This window comes from Bubalus bubalis, chromosome 13 (genome assembly GCF_019923935.1).
Source record: "Bubalus bubalis isolate 160015118507 breed Murrah chromosome 13, NDDB_SH_1, whole genome shotgun sequence".
Lineage (NCBI taxonomy): Eukaryota > Metazoa > Chordata > Mammalia > Artiodactyla > Bovidae > Bubalus > Bubalus bubalis.
The window spans coordinates 28,968,766-28,981,683 of NC_059169.1; positions in this window are offsets into that span (position 1 = coordinate 28,968,766).

Here is a 12,918-nt window from a genome sequence, read left to right on the forward strand (position 1 = left end):
AAGATGCTGGAATACTAAGTGATTTAACAAATGAATAGTAGTTTCCTTGATGCAGAGAAGCAAGCAAATACAGCAGAAGCAAAAATCCAAGGTACTGTTAAAAAAATAATTTTACTGGAGTTGTAAATAGAAACATGAATTCAAACTGTAATGACTTACCATGATTTTAGCAAAAAATAAAAGGAAAAGAAAAATATAATATTGGCTGGCACCTGAAAGTAACCCAGCAATATTTTTACTGTCATGGCAGGATACAAAAAATCAAATACAAAATCACAACCAAAAATGAAAACAAACATTCATGCATAGTTGTAGCACAAAACATATTACTTATAATAGATAGTGTTTTACGGCAATGTAACTGTTACTTATAATGTATTTTGCAGTAATGGAGCTTTAACATATAATGGATAGTATCTTGTTTAGAAAACCTAAAATCCATTCCACTGGAGTGCTGAGAAAAAAATAACTTGAAAATTTTCTTTCTTTTTTTTTTATTTATTTATTTATTTTAACTTGAAAAATTTCATGCATAGGTAAATTAAATAAAAGTACACTTTAAGATAAGCAATGCTCAGAATGAATGCAATTCATAATTTAGAATATATTTCTGGAGGCATGTGTACTCTCCTGGAATAATAGATTATGCAAAAAGACATCATGCAAGCATTTTAAAATAGTAGTATAACATATGGCTGAGAATTGAAACAGTTAAAATAAAGATGGCTTTAATATTTAGAAAGACATATACTGTAGAAGTAAATGCAGACCAGTGATTAACGACACTGGCTGAGAAATCAAATAGATCTCAATTCAAATAATGCAAATAGCCTTTGCTAGCTGTGTCTCCTTGGGCTAAGTTTTTAGACCCTTTCAGCTTTGGTGTACTAATTTGTAAGATGGGGATAACATCATCTTCCTTCATAAAATGGTAAAAGTGAAATGACAGAGTATATGTTAATGCTTATCACACAGTCTCTCGCTGATTGTTAGGGAAAAGCAGCTAGCAGAGATAGAAAACAGAAAAAGCAGTCTTGTAAAACTGTTGTAAATCTGTCTCTAAACACATTTTTAAGAGAGTGAACTGGCTACTTAAATCCTACATAATGAACACTAAGCAATACAGGGTTTGACAAAGATTGTATGAGCTCAGACATCACAGCAACTCCCCAGATATGTCCTCTAAAAAAAACCCCTCTATAAAAACTAACATCTATTATTGGAGGGTTGAAAACTTTATGGAAGAAAAAAAGTTTGTTGATGCTACCTTCACTACTTCATTTCTGGGCTCTTTTATTGCTACTCATACTGCTGCTACAGAAACTAGTTGAAGCACCCCCGTTATGTAAGCCTTTATTCAGCTCTTATTCTTTCCACCCATTCAACTGGTCTCCTATAGATGTCCCCCAATGCACACCTCTTTCTTGCTTAATTGCACTCTGAAAATGATTGCCTTCTAGTTAAAGCTGCACTTTGCACTTGGTGTTTACTTCTCCAAGATAATACTCCCCAACACTCCTTTCCTTTGTGAACATTCATTTCAGAAAGAAGGAACCAGAACGATAGCCTCAAGGACCAACAAAACCAGTTCTGGAATCACCCTATGGAAGCCCTAATCATCTCAATGTCTCCAGGAGGAAAGAGGAATGCAAGACTATCAATCCTGATCTTTACCAATAGCCCTATTCTCCAACCTGAAACCATAAGACACCTTCCTATTTCCCTGGAAGTAGTTAGCCTACTGTGGACCCCTTGCCTGCAAAGTCATAAAACTGCTTTTTTCTACGCCTCCAATAGTGTCTCTCAGCATTTCTATTTGGTACCAGTGAACAGAGGCTGGGTTTTCAACAATAATACTGAAATGAAGCAGGATCCCATGGGCCTCCCCTCTCCCCATGAGCTATGCTTGCCTCCTCTCTGTGGAAAACTTCAAGCAAATAAGTTTAATCAGGGAAGTGAGAAAATGCAGAAGCAAAGGAAAACAACCGAACAGGATAAAACAATAATAGTTTAGTCACTAAGCAAAGTCAAGAACCTTTAGGTCCTTCCCAAGGGTTATAGAAAACATTCCAAGCCATATTCTGTAAGCTATCTTGTAGATACTAAAATCCCCACAAGGTGAAAAAAGTTAACTACATGATGATTAGACTACAGCCATGACATAAGCTGCCACAATTCCAAGAATTGACCTCCAAGAACAAATCCACCATGGAACTGGAGATTAACTATACTTAAAACAATCAAAATGATGTTGGCCACACCACTGTGCTGTGCTTAGCCACTCAGTCATGTCCGACTCTTTGAAACTCTATGGACTGTAGCCTTCCAGGCTCCTCTGTCCATGGGATTCTCCAGGCAAGAATATTGGAGTGGGTTAGCATGTCTTCCTCCAGAGGTTCTTCCCGAACCAGGGATAGAATCTGCCTCAGATGTCTACTGCACTGGCAGGTGGATTCTCTATCATTAGTGCCACCAGACCACTACATGACCAGCTTCAAGATGACTGTCAGTTGACTGTGCTGTTTCTAATGTAGCCCCCTCCTTCTGGCTATAAAAGCTCTTGCCCACTGACTGTCAGTGAGGGAAGTTGAATTTTGGATAGGAGTCCACCCCCTACCAGTTGTTGGCATCTGAAATAAAGCAAACTTTCCTTTCCACCAACCTTGCTTCTTCATTAGGCCTTCCCTGGTCGCTCACATGGTAAAGAATCTGCCTGCAAGGCCTGAGACCCTGATTCGATCCCTGGGTCTGGAAGATTCCCTGGAGAAGGAAATGGCAACTCCCTCCAGTATTCCTGCCAGGAGAATCCCTTGGACCAAGGAGCCTGACAGGCTACAGTCCATGGGGTCGCAAAGAGTCAGACATGACTGAGCAACTAATACTTTCTTTTTTCTTTCTTGCCTCTTTATTGGCTTTTGAGCTGGACCTCCAATTTTGGCTACAATAATACAAATACCTGGCCCTGTACACTTACATATAAAATTTTAAATTCTAGATTGGATATAAAAGATAGTAGAAAACATATCATTACTTTGACCTTAACCCTTGTTAAGGGAATATAAAGGATTTGTCAACCTAAAAGAAAAAAAAATACAGATCAAGATGCAAAGCATTTATTTAGGATCAAAGAATTGCAATCTAGGGTACAAAGATTTTGTTAGTAACCCAAAGAGAATCTCTATTGCAAGAGAGGGGCTCGGTGTTCTTATGGGGAAAGGAGAGGAAGGTGAGGTAACTTTTTTGTTTGTTTTTTTAGAAGCATTTATTGGTACAAAATGAGATAATCCATCTACTGAAGTGTCCTGGTGAGAGACGAGGTAAAATTAGATTTGTACTTTACTGACTGGTCCGGTGAAGTGTTCACTGGGTCAAAGTTCATTTATCAGTCCTTTCGATAGGATATTCTAGTTTCTTTAGTATCTTAGAATGTTGGTGGTTTGGTCCAGTTTAGAGGTACAAAAAAGAGGACAAGCAAGGCAGGTCCTCTGGAATGGTTGCTCTGCCTATATTTTAAATGGCTCCACTCATCGTTTACAGAATGCAAATTTTAGAGTTCTGTGTATTTAAACAAAGCCTCCTAACTCAAATATATATGAAAGTAAAATGCCTCAGAATAACTATTATGTTTCTAGAAAACAATTTAACCTTACTTTGATTGGGAGAACTAAGGCAAAATTTAGTTATTCATTCTTTAAAAAGAAGTTCACAGTAAACTTTTTGCGTAATTGTATAATTACTAGAGATGCAGTAATAAGTAACAACAGACAGTACGTTCTTTCATTTATGGACTGGTTAGAATTATCTCACCAACCTACAATCCACATAAATACCATGAAATTGAGATCAGTGATTTATCTATTGCTTGACAAATTCTGGACCCATCAGCATCTGTCCTTACACAGGGCACACAGCCAACACCAGCTGGAACTGTGTGGTGCCCATGAGTTCACTCAGGAGATTAAATCTGTAATGCACATGAGTTTACTCAGCAGATAGCCTGCCCCAGTGAGTGTTCAGCAGTCACAGGATGTAACAAGGACTTGAGCAGCATTACTAGAGGAAACTATGTCTGTGGATAACATGCTACCAGGAGCATTCTCACATCCGGAATGCCAGAAACAAACTGCAAAAGAATCTTCCAGAGATGGAAAATTATTGCAGAAAACCCTTATTCTTGCCTAGTATCATGAAGAAGGTAGTCTTTTATTTAAAAAGCTCCAGTAAATCTATAATCTTTAGAAAATACATTCCATCTTTCTGATTTTGAAACTGTATATGTAGACTGAAATCTGAATTAACTAAAGCATTTTTTAAAGGTTTTATCTGTTTAGAGCAATGTTAGGATCACTGCAATACTGATCAGAAGGTACAGACATTTCCCCATATGACCTCTGTCCCTGCACATCCAGATTTCTCCCATTATCATGACCACCATCAGAGTGATGCATTTGTTATAACTGTTTATTAACACTTCATAATCATCTGGTGTTCCTAGTTTACCTTAGCATTCACTCTTGGTGCTGTACATTCTATGGGCTTGGGAAAATGAATAATTACATATACCATCATAATGGTATCATACAAAGTATTTTCACTGGCTATTCATTCCTTCCTCCTCTGTAACCTTTGCCAATTACTGTGTCTATAGTTCTACCTTTTCCAAAATGTCATACAACTGGAGGCATACGATATATTGTTATTTAGACTGGTTTCTTTCACTTAATAAAAAGCATTTAAGATTTCTTCATGTAGTTTCATAGCTCATATCTTTTTAATAGCCAGTGATATTCCATAGTCTATATAAACATAACATTTTGCACATAAATTTGGACAAATATAAAACTGTTTGCTTTGATTTGTTACCATTTGTCTTATTCTTTAATTTTAGCATCTTAAAATGTCTTATAGAATGTTCTATAGTGAACATTTGTTGATGATTAATACTTTCAGTATTTGTTTACAATTGTCTTTATTTTTTGATGAATGAGAATTTTGTTGTGCCCACAATTCAACATTGATAGTTGTCATTCATGTCTTAGCAGATATGAGTCCACTTCTGTCTAGCTTCAACTGTACCTCTTAAGAGGTCTACTGCCATGAAAATCTGTTATGTCTTTCATTTCTGACTTCATTAGTTTTTTCCCTGTTCACATTAAACAAAACTCTTTAACATCTTTGATGAGTTTTAAAGTTCAACTATCATATTTTTTTTATTTGTGAACTTTCTTTAATTATTTGTTAAAATTGGTTTGACAGAATTTATAACCACAAACATATGCTTGAATTTTATTCCCAACTTTCATTTCTTTAAATACTTCCATGAGAATAATTTTATTACATCCCTGGCAATTTCCTGGCCTTAGAAAAAAAAATTTTTTTTCAGTTTACATATCTCAATAATGGTTCTTTTTTTTTTTTTTTCCTCCTTGAAATGTGGCCAGTTTTTAGGCTTGTTTTTATTTTATTTTTGCATTGTTGGAATTCCAAGTGCCTAAATAGGAGATGTTTTCTACTAAGAACTTGGATTTGCTCATGTCAGGAGTGTATACCATCATAGAATCCCATGAAAATGTGAGATTCACAATAAATCCCCTTTAGGCTGTTGCTGCTCTGATGGATGTTGCTGCCCTGATGGATGTTGCAGCCCTCAGACTGCCCTGACATGAGCCTTGAGGGAACTCAAGGTGGAAATAAAAGTGGCTGCCTGCTGGCAAGCCCTCAGCCACTGTAGTGACCCCTAATGGCACACCCTGAGAAAATTTAGCATGGGAAGGAACAGGCTATTTTGCAAATCAAGGGAATTATTTCAATGGGCCAAGACTTTTGAATCTTCCCATACAGATAAAAATACTAAATTCATTAACTTGAGGTATCTGGTGGTGGTTTAGTAGCTAAGCCGAGTCCAACTCTTGTGACTCTATGGACTATAAACCCTGCCAGGCTCCTCTGTCCATGGGATTCTCCAAGCAAGAATACTAGAGTGGGTTGCCATTTCCTTCTCCAGGAGATCTTCCCAACCCAGGAATTGAAACTGGGTCTCCTGCATTGCTGGCAGTTTCTTTATCGACTGAGCAGCAAGGGAAGCCTATTGAGGTATCTGGTTTTCTTTAATTAACAGTAATCTTTTGAAGTTCAGAATACCTGATCTTTGTGGCAAAAAATGCTATATCTTTTGGTTCCTCCCTTACCTTCAGTCTTTGGAGCAATCCCTCAGAGTTACTGGAGAGGCTGCATCTCAGGCTGAAGTCCTCAGTTTTGCCCACCAAATAACACTTAATTCTCAATTTTTATATTGTGCATTTTTTCCAGTTGACACTTCTGTCATGAACTAACAAAGTACCTTGCCCTCTGGCAAGTTTACTCAGCTGTAAAAAAAAAATAAATAAATCTGAAAATATAGAAATATATAATATAGAAGTCATAATAGATTTAATGAAGAAGCGAAGAATGCAGAAGCCCACTACAAAAATTAGACACAACACATCTTTTCTAAAAAATAAGAGTTGTTAACAAAATTCACTATGTATTATATACCAAGTAACTTACAAACTCAAAGAATGTTTATTGTAACTCACACTTTCTGATAAAACATTAAATTATAAATTAATAATGAAATGTCCAATGAAACCACAGCATTTATATTTGATACTCACTCTTTCAAATATCTCAAAAGTCAAAAACTCATAGGACTCCCAATAATATTAGCCATATGCCAGCTATGGGCATTTATATGATAAAGGTAAATGCTAAGAGTTACAAAGAGATCTAAAAACTAACCTTCACTTTTTGCACTATAGTTTCATGAATAGAAAATGAATAAAGAGTTCGTGTTCTGTTGGTTTGATAACAAATGGTCTATAGGATATAATTTGAAGTCTGAAAGAAATAGTCCCAAAGAATCACTGTAGATAAAACCTGTTCAGTGAATCTGTTGGCTTTTGATTTGTATCAACTGAATTAAACCAAATCTCAGCTCCAAAAGAACCAATATTATTAGACTTGCTAGTTTTAACAGTTGTATCATTGGTTTCTTTACATTTCTCTAATTTCTACACAATTTCTTTTCCTATTTATCCAGAGAAGGCATTCTTTTTCCTTTTTCCTTTGGTCTAACTACACTACAAATAAGAAAGAGTACAATAATTTCAGTGGATAGTAAGTGTTTTACACAGCATGTGTGGCAAATTAGTTTATTTTCGGGTAAAAAGTATTAGTCATTACAGAGCAATTCTTTTATATGGGACATTCCTCACACTTTGTATTTTTAATAGCCATTTTGAAACTTTTTCAATAACCAAATATACATGTTATATCCAGAATTATTAACAAAATAATATGATTTTGTATACTAATGGAGTTTGGCAATAGTGATGAATATATAGCTGTGACATTTTTTATAACACTCTTGACAAAGATTATCAGACATATATTTTTACAAGTTAATCTTACAGTGGGCTTCCCTCGTGGCTCAATGGTAAAGAATCCGCCTGTAATGTGGGAGACCTGGGTTTGAACCCTGGGTTGGGAAGATCCCCTGGAAGAGGGCATGGCAACCCACTGCATTATTCTTGCCTGGAGCATCCTCATGGACAAAGGAGCCTGGTGGGCTACAGTCCATAGGGTCACAAATAGTCAGACACAACTGAGCAACTAAGCAAAGCACAATCTTACAGTAATTAAATTCTTAGTAAAGCACTGTAGTATTTGTTTTACCAAGTTATTTGGAATTGGTTATACACTGATTTGGCAAATCAAGAATTAGTTTTCACAGAAATAAAGTTAATGTGTAGGATGTCTTGAATGAGGTACAATTGGATTTTCAATTTATCATAGCTTTTTTCCAAATCAGTAAGATAGTTCATATTTAATAATATAAAGGTTATTTTTGCAGTAGGTTTCTGTTCAAGTAGGATAAAAGATGCCTAAAAACATCTCTGGTATTTTTTTCAGTTCAATAAAAAGACCTATGTGTTTTATATAATAATTATATTGAAGTTAAATAAACTAAATTAGAATTAGTATTTACTGAAAGTTTATTTTTAGTAAAATTCTATATTAGGAGTGCTATACAATTTAGGCTTATGGATCTAACATTTATATCCACAATTTGAAAATAAGGAAGGAATCATAAAAAGTTTGGATGGTTAAATAAATACTCAGAATTCTAAATATACATCTCCATCAGAATTGTACTTTACATCTTTCTTTATAGTTTTCCTTTTGTCTTTTATGAAACTGCTAGAGGAATAGTTAAAAAGAGTACTAGAAATTGAGGTAACTATTCTAATTGCTAATCTCATCTCTCCCAATTACTACAGATGTAGTTTTTGGAAAATTGTTTAAATATGCCTATCATCATTTTTTTTTTTTTTCATTTCAGCGGTCACTGTACATAGAGTGTTCTACAATCACATAAGGTAGTGGAAATGAAGGTATTTTTTAGAAAACAAAAGTTGCTGTGTAATTCTGTAATATGGACATGATGGTAGGAGATACACAAAATCAAAACTAGGGTCAAGCTGACATTCTCTCAGCCACCTCCTCTTTATTCACCAAAATCAACCTCTCCCTCACCTTTCTTGCCTTAGGGAGAAAAAAAAAAAAAACACAATGGTCTCTGTCATTGTTTACATTTATTGTTTAAATAATAAGTAAAAGGGAAGTGGAAAAATGATAATGAAAGCACATCAATGGAAGACTATTCAATTTAGATGAGAAAACATGAGTTTAATTTCTGCCTCCATCTATGAATAGTTAACTGATTCTTTCTGTAAATTATCTGCTTGCTCCAGACCTACATTTAAACATTTACTATATTAAGGTGGAAACAGATAAGACTACCTGGAAAACAGTAAAAGTTAGGAGAGAAGCAGAACTAAATAGAAGCTAACCCAGGTGACCCAGTGATAAAGAATCCACCTGCAAAAGCAAGAGACTCTAGAGATGCAGGTTAGATTCCTGGGTAGGAAAGACCCCTTGCAGTAGGAAATGGCAAGTTGCACCAGTATTCTTGCCTGGAAAATTCCATGGACAGAAATGCTTGGCAGGGCGTGTGGTCACAAAGAGTCAGATAAGACTGAGCAACTGAGTGCACACACAACATGTATGTAATTAAAAGCTAAATCAATGAAGAGAAGTTTATAAGTGAGATTTATCCAACAAAGATACAGGAAGACACTAGGAGTTCCTATTTAGACTTACTGGGAGGTTAGGGATGTACATGGCTAGGGAATGAATTTATGGATAAAATAGTTGAGTAGGCCGCCAGAGCCCAGAATCCATATAGTGAGGTACTCAGTGGGTTTTAAAGCCTGTCCATGGTGCTCCAGAACAGATTTGGGTTAGACAGTGTAGTTAGTAAAATGTCTATACTCTTAGAAGATAGGGATAAAAAATGTAACAAATCATGAGAGATAAAGAAGTTATATCCATAAACCAACAAACACACGAGTTTCAAAAAGAAATCAGAAAAAAGTAAATAAATAAAAAGGAGATGAAAACTATTAAATAAATTAATAATAGGAGCTAGTGTCTCAAGTAAGAGAAAACAGATTTTCAGATGTGCAGCAATCCCTAAGTGTAAGCATGAGGAATGGAAGAACCACCCAACGTTTAACCTCATGAAAATTAAAAAAAAATTGAGGTCATAAAAAAAGGTGACTTGTAAGGAAATGTGACCAAGCCTTGGCATGAGAGAGTTAAACCAAAATAAGGTTTCCAGAAATCACGAGGAAAGCTTCCATGGTACTTTAAGAAAAATTATCTAAGAATTTGAGCTCTATACTCAGCCAGATAATCAATGAAGTGGGAGGGAAAGAACAGACATTTTCCAGATATTCACAGACTCAAAAAGATCACGTGTAGCACTCCATATGCCTAGAATTGACATGACTACCAAAACAGAAGACAGAAGAACCATTTCATCTTATTCTTAAGTACATGTGCCCAGATAACTGGTGGGGAGTGAATTTAAAAAATACTGGTCAAAACCAGAGCTGAGTCAGACACCTGGGTGAATGAGAGAGAAGACACAAATTATCCTGGTGTTAGGTAGTTAGAATAGGAAAAAGGAGTCCAAAATGGCAAAGGCTAAAAGACAAAGAAAGGAAATAGCCCGAGAAAATGGAGGAAAAGAAAATCCGAGGACCAGAGTGAGAACCTCAGGTGAAACAAACAGCCTTCCTGGCTACACCAATTTACACAGGGCAGCCTCAGGGGGAGGAGATAATCATATAAAAAGAGGAGCCGAGACTGAACCTCTCTCTTTTTATATGTGGCCCGCCCTCATGCCTCGAGGGTGTACTATCCTTTGCTTGCCGAATAAAACTGAATTGTAACCAAGCTGCAACACTGGTCTGCCGTTTCAAATCTTTGTTGTGGAGAGATAGAACTGAGGAAATTACACACTCCCCCAATACTGGGAAAATGTGTTTTTAAAATATTTTCCTCTCTGAGTATAGAGGAAGGCACATTATGCATGTGTATATTAGAAAAGGGATGGAAATTACAGAGTTGGCACAGAAATTATAAAATTATACTTCAAAATAAAGCAAAGTAAAATCTAGCTTGTTTGGCCTTAATTTCTAAGAGAAACCTCTTTTAAGTGTATGGATAAGAGAAATGGGTCTTTAGAAATGGAAATACATTTTAGAAGCAAGTTAATGTAATTAGCAATAGTATACATTTATAGCAAATAAAAACTCTTTAGATTATTTTTAAATTTTAAAACAACTTTTAAAGTGATGAAAATAATTTTACTTTAGAAGAGGATGCACACATTTTCAACTTTGAGGGGCGAAATAAGAGAGGTAATGAACAGAACAGGGTTGTGAAAATAGCTCAGTTTCTGTAATGAATAGATCTGTCCAGATGAATTTGGACAAGACATATAAGTTTCAAATTTATATAAATAAGCTAAAATAAGAGCTAGAAATTACCAAAAATAGCACTCAACAGAAAAAAAGGAAAATCAAGAGTTAAGGTGAAATTATGTAACTAATTTTTTTCCCATACCTAAGAAACAATTGCAAATATAAAAGAAAGTAAAATTATCAGAATAGCACTGAGAATAATGGACTGATATATGTATATAACAATTTGCAAATAGAATAATTTAAATAAATTATATATTTTAGGTGAGAGGGTTGAAGATTGATTGCAAGGCAGAGCATGACTTACATTATTGACTCTTCTGCATGTATGATTTTTAAAAGGCATAACAACTATTACTTAGGAAAACTAATTTCTAGAAAGGAAATGAGAGTCTGATAAAGTAGGAATATAGCCTTAAAGGTGAAAGAGAGGAAGCAAAATGTTGAAAGAGGCAATAAGAAAAGGCTTTACAATACTTCGGCTGTGCCTTAGGAGACATTTGGAGAGGAACTGGAGTCATTTGTTAAATAGCAGTAGAGACACTAGTTTACTGGTATTTGTGAAAAATATGATGAACGTTGACAAGCAAGCATTGTCAACATTGCAATGGATCTTTCTTGTTTCTAATTTGGCAATTTGCCAGGGTTAACAATAGCAACACAAAAGAACAAATATAAAACAGGAACCAGAATCAATTCATGGAAGTACCATTTTAAGCATATAACCTGGACACAGTTTATTTCCACATAAGACATACATGTGGGTTTCACAAATTATTAAGAACCTTTCTTCTTCCCAAGATAGCTCAGCTAAATTCTGCACTGAATTTCAATTCTTCTATTCAATTTTTTCTTATCTGTATATTATTATTTATACTGAATTATTTATATAACTGGCTCACTACTTACCAGTTACCATTTTAATTATTTTAAGATAGGAAACATTAAATGCTCATTAAACATTTTTAATTTTTTACATTTTTATGCCATTTCTTAGTTAATTTAGTTTGTTTCCTAAAAAAGGTTGTAGTGCATAGTTTTGACCAGCTTTACTATAATTATATGCAAAGAGTTTACATATAATTGTTTGTTAATATATATTAATAAGCTTTTAATAAAATAAATGGAACCCATGTACTATTTTGTGGTCATTTATCTTAATGTCAATGTAGAATTTTCAGAAAGAAGTTACTAACACACACACACACACATATATATATCTCTTCAACTTACTTTTCACTTAGAGGTTTATAATATTAGAATTGATAAGAAAAAGTGACTCAGGGTAAACACCGACTCTAATCTTGTCAGATGTCAGGAAATGAAAATATACAGAATATATACATTTGTCAAAAACATTCATTTTATATGCAGTAACAAAAAAAAAGTTTACCAAAGCCATTATATTAATACTTAGTATTTATTCATTAATACTTTAAGATTAAATTTTTAATAATAAAAATGTCTACTATCAACATTAAGAAAACATAATATACTAACTACATCTATCCCTTTGGAATAAAAAGAATGTATCATCTGAAGTAAAAGGTGTATTTTCCTATAGGAAATATCTATGATCAATGTAATATTTTGCAAAAAGATATTTCATTAGAAAATAATCAGGCACTCTGTATAATTAAGTAGGAAATACAGAAATCAGTATTTTTTCAAAACTAGCTTTTGGATAGGTGACATTCCTAAACTTATAAAAACGAAATAGTATTATTCCATAGTTTGGCAAGCAGACAGACCAGGTACCTTTGGGCATGTATTAATTTAATTTTTATATTTTATTTTATTATGGTTTGCATTTTTCTACACTCCTTTACAGAAACATATTTTGTCAGTGATATGAACTACTGCCAAACGATCATTCTTTAATTTTTTGTAATTGGATGCAAACAAAATATAGTCTATCCTGCTGATATATTAACTAGATACTTCTAATAAGCAGGTGTGGTAATTTTTATATTTCAAGTTTGGGGTTTATATATATTTAGAGAATTGGTCTTTTGAATAATCTGTTTGCTGATTTGAACAGCATGCA